Consider the following 7,109-nt stretch of genomic DNA (forward strand, 5'->3'; position numbering starts at 1 on the left):
GATCTGCACATTAGGCCTACAAGGCAGGAAAGAAGAAGAAAAATGTTATTATCCTCATGTCGAGTGTAACACCTGTGGGTGGCTCTGCTGAAAGGTATGGTCTTTTCTGCTCCCTCTACCCAGGACAAACATTCTCTCTAAATTACAGATCCCAGGATGCCAATTAGCTTTCAAACCCCTATTATATAAAGAGGAGGAAACTGAAGCCCTCAGAAGTTATCATATAGGCTGCCTAAGGTCATCCAGCAAGTTAACGCTAGAACCACTGACAGAAAATATGAAAGGCTCCCCCCTCCTTCCCCAACCCTCCCCTCGTCTCCCAGGGGCTCCTCCTGCTGACTCTTAGACAAAAACAACAGAGATAGGAATGGGAGTGAAGTAAAAAAAAGATGAAGTTAATTCAGCCAATTGCTCCACAATTCATTTTCAGAGAACAATAGGGCTTTTGGGGTCACATACTGAGACAGACCCAGGAAGCTGAAGAACTTCAACCTGGGAAGCTTGAACATCTCAAACTTCTGTTTTAATGATGTAAGGATAACCACAGACAATATTTAAAACATGTATACTCCCAACCCCTAGATCCTCTTCTGTCTCCCTGTTATCAATGTCTCCCATTGTTAGGTTAATTTGTCCCTCTTCTTGTTATTGCTGTCACTCCAGACTTTGCTCCTCTCTTTATTCCTCCTCATCTATGCCCCAAAGCTGTAAGATCCTAGATCTAAAACTGGAAGAGGCTTCAGAGGCCATCTAATCCAACTGCCTCATTTTACAAATGAGGAAACTGAGGCTCAGAGACATTAAGTGACTCACCTATGGTGGCACAGGTAGCATCAGAGGTGGGATCTCTCATGAACTCAGTTCTAGAGTCAGTATGCTTGCCACTGTACCATGTGCATGACAGTTACATGATGGAGTCTCTACGCCTATCAAATATTGACATCAACACTTGCCCCATCCCAATTATGCATATATGAAAACTCACAAGAGCTTTTTCTTGGCTGGCCTGAAAACACAAAGCCCTTAGCTCAAATGCCCATCCTCATATTTACTAACTGTATCATTCTTGGCAAGACACAATCTTGCAGTGGTCAAGGAGCCGCTCTAAAATTATAAATTGCAGCATAGTAATGGGGGTAGTCTGGCCCACTGCAGAGTGCCTCTGATGGCATCACACCATGTGGAGGGGATGAAGACCCTGTTTCTGGGAGAGCTTCAATGAAGGGGAACAGAAAAGCCTTGGAGAGATATTGGAACCTTTGTAGACATCCTGGCACTGGTTTTGTTCTACTAATCCTAAGGTGAATGGGAGGCTCTTTGATTTACTTTGGAGGCCTTCAAAGAACTGAATCAATTTTGGTTTGGTCTCTTCACCTCAGCACTCTTGGGGGGATTTCGGTTACTCTGTTGCTCACAGCATCTGATAAAAGCAATTCCACAATGATGTTGTAGGACCTTCTCCCCCTGTGGCCATGTGGCCCTGTGAAAGAGCCGTGGTCTTTGTCCTTTGTCCTTTTATATTCTAGGTAAAGGGAATGGAGCCTCCAGTCTTGTGAGTTTTGAAAGGTCAAGCTGATGCCATGGAATCCTAGTATTCCAGAATCTGGGTTAGTAGCCAGCATAGCATCAATGCTTCAAGGAACAAGGAGTAAATTTTGAGAATGACCTTTGGAAACTAAGCTATCGGTAGCTGAGATGAGGACTTATCTAGTAGTCATGCCACATCTGGATGTGAACTTTGTGGGACCAATGTTATGTAGGAACTGAGCTAAGAGAGTGTTCCCACAGTTTGGGGTAGGGAGGTTTGTACCTTCAAATCCTTGCTATATCTCTGATGTAAATATTCCTTTGTAAAAGGTAATAGGTATTCTGATTAAATGGAACAGGGGCACTAGTCACTGGTGCCTAACAACGGGGGGAATGCAGCCAGTAGGGGCTCAAGCCAAAGGCTGAAACAAAACAAATGTTCCCCCCACCCAAAGCCCTAATGTGCCCTCAGATGTTTAGAGGCAAGTGTGGCTAGCCTAGCGCTTGGAAAATGAGCCAGGAGATATTTGCTACATCTGCATCGACTAAAGAAGTTTTCTCATCAGAAACTCAATCTATCAATGAGGTCACAAGTCCAGTTAAAAACAAACAAACAAACAAACCCCAAACTGGGCTCCTCAGCCTCTTCCACTTGGGGGATTGTGTCAGAGGCACTCTCCACCTGCTCATAAAGACTGGTCTCATTGGCCAGTTCCCCCAATATATGTATAAAAGTACATCTGTACATATGGCCTCTCCTAATAGGATATAAGTTCCTTGAGGCTGAGATGCGTTTCATTTTTGTCTTTGCATCCTCCTCACCTAGTGCAGTGCTTGGCACGTAGTGCCAGGTGCTTAATAAATGCTTGTTGAATGATTGTCATGTCCCTCAAGTCCCAAGTTGCTCTTAGTCCCCTGCCTTGCCCTAAGGCAATTTGCACAAGGCTTCCAGGAGAAGTCACAGGATGCTGCCAGTATTTTTCCATGTATCCTTCTTTTCAAGGACACATATTTTGCCTATAAGGGGGATTTTAGGCTGGTTCATAATGGAAAGGGGAGGTCTTACATGTCACCATGAACATTTGAGGTTAGCTCTACTTGCAGTGTTCAGGGAGGTCTCTAGAACTTTGTCCCCTTCAGGCTTCCATTTTGATGCTGCAGGGATGGAGAGTCACGAGCAATATTTAGGGATACATAGAAAGCTGAGTAGGGTTCAGGGCTGGCTGTGCTGAAAGAAGCTGTCACTTAAAGGCTAGAGGAAATAAATAGCGAGACTGAAAATGTCCACCTGATCCTGTTTTCATATCCTTTAGTGAACATCTTAAGTAAGCCATTTTGTTATTTGAAACTCTGTTCCCATTGATTGCTTTGCCAGGTTAAAACAATATAAAACACAGTGTTCAGAACAGAGGAAATGCTCTGGACTTTTCAGAAAATCACTAAAGGAAAGTATTCAGTTCAGAGCATCACAATTTAAGAATTTTGAAAAGTAGAAGAACATATGGAGGGTGGTTTCCTTCTCCAGCTCATTCTACAGATAAGGAAACCAAGGCAAACAGGTTTTGGCCTGGGTCATACAGTTAGTATCTGAGGCCAAATTTGAACTCAGGAACATGAATCTTCCTAAATTTAGGCCTGGCACTCTATCCACTTTACCACTTAGCCACTCTTATGTGTGTATGTGTGTATGCATATGTATACATACATATACATATATACACACATCTGTATATATCATATATACATACATGTATTGTATGTAATATACATATGTAGTATTTACAAGGCCAAAATTTACCTCAATATCTAGAACTATAATGCAGGTTTTCAAATTCTAACCTAAATCTTTCTCCCACAGTACAGTAGGGATGGGGTTCAAACTAGTGGTTCCTGAAAGCAGAAAAAGAGGATATATTAGAGAGAATGGGCATAAAAAGAATGGAAGGAAGGAAGAATGAAGTTGAGCCTAAGAAAGGATCTATCCATGTATTTCCTATTCCCAATTCAATTTTCTCCAGAAGCCTATCATATCTAACTTCTAAAATTCTATTCCTCTCCTTAATTTCTTTCTTGTTTATTTTGTGATTAGATTTATCCAGTTCTGAGAGGGAAAAGTTGAGGTCCCCCACCAATATAGTTTTACTGTCTATTTCCTCTTTTAACTCACTTGACTTCTCCTTTAAGAATTTGGATGCCATACCACTTGCATGCACACATTTCCAAAGCACTTTGCAACTGTCTCTGAGGTTTAGCAACTATCCATTCAAAAACAGATGAAAGGACTCTAGATACTCAAAACTATTCTCCCTTAGATCTTCCTCAAATCTATACATATACCTTGCCATCAATACTACCTAAAATCAGTATACTGACCCAGATACTACTAAATTGGATCAATATTTTTTTTCTTTAAATTGGATCAATATTAACTGTCAATTCACAGTATAGTCTCCCATCCTTGTTCTACATTATGGAGCATTCGTATCCAGAAAGAAACTGCAATTTTAATTTTTTTTTTTTGCATTTCAATAGTTTTTTTGAAAAGTCACTTTCTTAGTACCAGAAAATAATGGTACTTTGTTAGGTTACTTCAGCCAACTTAAGTTTGCATTGCTGAATTAGAAAGGAAATTCTTTAATGAATCAGGTGTTTAGGAGTAACTGAAGAGCATATCTGCAAAACACTTTACAAAATGAAGCATAAGACATATGAGACATACTGTGGTTCTTTGGTTTATCTTTAAAGGGAAGTTTCTTTTTCCCCACGACATGACCTTACAGGAAAATTTGAACTAGTTATAGCTAGTATGGAAGTTAAGCTATATATTGTATTGATTAGCTATATGCTTTCTCAGCCCCAATGTCAGTTTAGATTCACTAAGCTATAATTAGCCTTAAGTGCTCCAACTATCACATAATTAGTCAATTAAATTGCTGCTTATTTGAATCTGGATAGACAACTCACTTTAGACTCTCTACGTCGAATTGTTATAGGAGCATTGTGGCAATAGCATACCCCATATGTATTGCTTTTAAATACAAAGCTCTGTACTAATGGTGCAGTTTCATGCCAACAGTAATCCTTATTTGGAAGCTCTAGAGTGTTAGCATTAGCACATATTGATTTAGAAGGGCACAGAGGAGGTTTCAGCTTGGCAGACAATGAGAGTTGCTTGTACAATAGAAATTAATTTTTTTCTAAGGGGCTAGATATTGAGATAAAAATCATTCTGTATACATTTTTGTATGCCATATCACTTGTTCTCTAGGATAATATTGAAGATCACTTAAATTTGACATGTCTGTCTGTGTCTTTAAGATAATTTTATAATCAAATTTAAATGAAAAATAGGCCAAACAAAAAAATCTTTAGAATTATTGTATTATCTAATTGTATAAGGCTTTAACAAGGTTGTCTATACTGAACTCAAAGAATAGTAACCTTGACTATGCTAAAGTGCATCATACTGTTTTTCTGAAGTTAATCTGTTTTGAAGTAAACATGCATCATAATTCGAATAATGTCAATCAAAGTCAATCACACCTTGCTATCAGTACTACCTACAATCAGTATACTGATCCAGATGCTACTAGATCAAATCACTGTTAACTGGCAATTCATGGTATAGTCTCTCATCTTTATTCTACATTGGGGTTTCACATTTGAGTTTTGGTTTCTACAAATACACTTCAAAGAGGATCATAATTTAGTCCTGAACACATTTTCTACTGCAGCACACATAATCAATTTCCAACTATAGCCTGTTTTCCCCTCAAGTCTAAAAACATCGATGCTAACCTAGTTGCTATGTTTCAGGTTTCACAACTTAAATCCATTCTGATGTTGGAGTCCACAGTTCTGAGGTGAAATAAGCCTTCAAAATAGTGAACTTCTTCACGGTAAGAATCCTAAGACCTAGTTTCTGGGATCGTTGGAGCGATTCTGTAATAACTATGCTTCAACTGATGTGCAGTATGCCCAGACACAGTCCACTTTAACTTCTGAACATTTGGTTCAGAACACTTGTGTGATGAGTATTCAGTTAGACACTTTGCTACAAGTTCCTTCCAGGTCAGATCTCTGCAGTTTATCTTGGGATGTTTCTTAAGACATTCTACTCCTTTTGTCAATTCTATCAATTTCTGTGCTTGAATCTCCAGTGCAATTATAGATATTGCCAATACAGAAGGCTTTGCATTAGAAAACACAATCCTACAGTGGCACACCTTTAGCTGAACTTCTAGTCTTTCAATATTTGGGTTCCTTCTCCTTTCAAATGGTAAGTTTCCACAAATGAGTGAATAATAGAGCTGTAGAAACTGAAAGGCAGTAGTAGCTTTGACTTTCCAACACTCCTATAATATAATCTTTTCCATTCTCATCAGGTCAGAAACTATGAATTTGTATTGACTTATTTGGATCAGACCAGTGGCTAATGGGACATTTCTCTCTTCCTCTGTCAATTTCACAGCCAGACAAAAGCAACTTAATCCCACACATCCAAGAGGTTCGGGCTGTACCTTCATTTTGGATAGAAATCTGTCCAGTAAATTCACAGCTAGAGAAAAAGTCTCTGTGTCCAAACCAAAGAACTGAGTTAGGCTAAGAAGGTCTTTCACTTTAAAGTCTCTCAGTCTTGCTGTCATCTGAGGGCCATTATCATGAACAGATTCAATTAGTCTCAAGCTGCAGATCTTTGGCTGACATTTGGACTCTTGCTCCAACAGAACATTCAGCTGGTGCAGCAGTTTCTGAGCTTCAGTTGTTACCAGTGCCTCTATCATCTTCAGGGCAGCTCTTCCTTGGTAGCAAGTCTTCCTTCTCTCCTTCTCCCATTGTGTACCCCTCCCCACTTCCGCAGCCTGTCCTCTCCTCACCCTGAAAAATTAGTCTGACGTCCTGGACAACCCAGGAACTATGTGGGGGAGAGGAGAAGGGCCCAAGGGGGAGGGGTAGAGATGATGGAGGGGCTTTGTGGGGCAGCTGCTCCAGCGAGCTGAGAATGATATCAGTCCCAGGTCCCATAGTACTGGGTTCAATTTTGTTTTTTAAAAGCAAGTTGTCATCCATGCAATGGATTATGGCCTTAAACTCTTAAGCTGTGACTTCCCAGGTCTTTTTCCATATCCCAAAGAAAAGAATTCCTTGATTCTGCAGAACATGGAGGTATCTTGCAGTCATCTCTTGCTGTGGACCCACAAAGCCATGGCTTTCTTAGGATTATCGGACTAAGAACCTTCATAGGATCTTTGGAATAAGAACTTGAAAGCATCCTAGAGATTCTACTCTGTTCCCATTATTTTACTGACACCCAGAGAGGTATTGAAAGAGGTTGCCACTTCAGAGCTAGAGGAAGTAGACAGCAGGGCTGAATTTCTACCTAATCCTATCTTTGTATCTAGGGACTTGTCCAAGGTCACTTAGTAAGGAGAGGAGCTGAGACTCAAACATAGGGTCCCTGGCTCCAAATCCCGTGCTCTTCTTTCCACTTCCCATGCTGCTTTTCCATAGCTGAAGATTGCATCCTCCACCCTTCCAAATCCCCCTAAATGAGATAACATTCTTTTTTAATCTTTCTATTT

The 7,109-nt window shown here is 40.2% G+C and overlaps 1 pseudogene; it reads right to left on the bottom strand.

Moving 5' to 3' along the window:
- Positions 1-5,435: 5,435 nt before the first annotated feature.
- On the bottom strand, positions 5,436-6,311 carry LOC118840051 (annotated as a pseudogene).
- Between the last annotated feature and the right edge of the window lie 798 nt (positions 6,312-7,109).

Source organism: Trichosurus vulpecula, chromosome 2, assembly GCF_011100635.1.
Source record: "Trichosurus vulpecula isolate mTriVul1 chromosome 2, mTriVul1.pri, whole genome shotgun sequence".
Taxonomy (NCBI): domain Eukaryota; kingdom Metazoa; phylum Chordata; class Mammalia; order Diprotodontia; family Phalangeridae; genus Trichosurus; species Trichosurus vulpecula.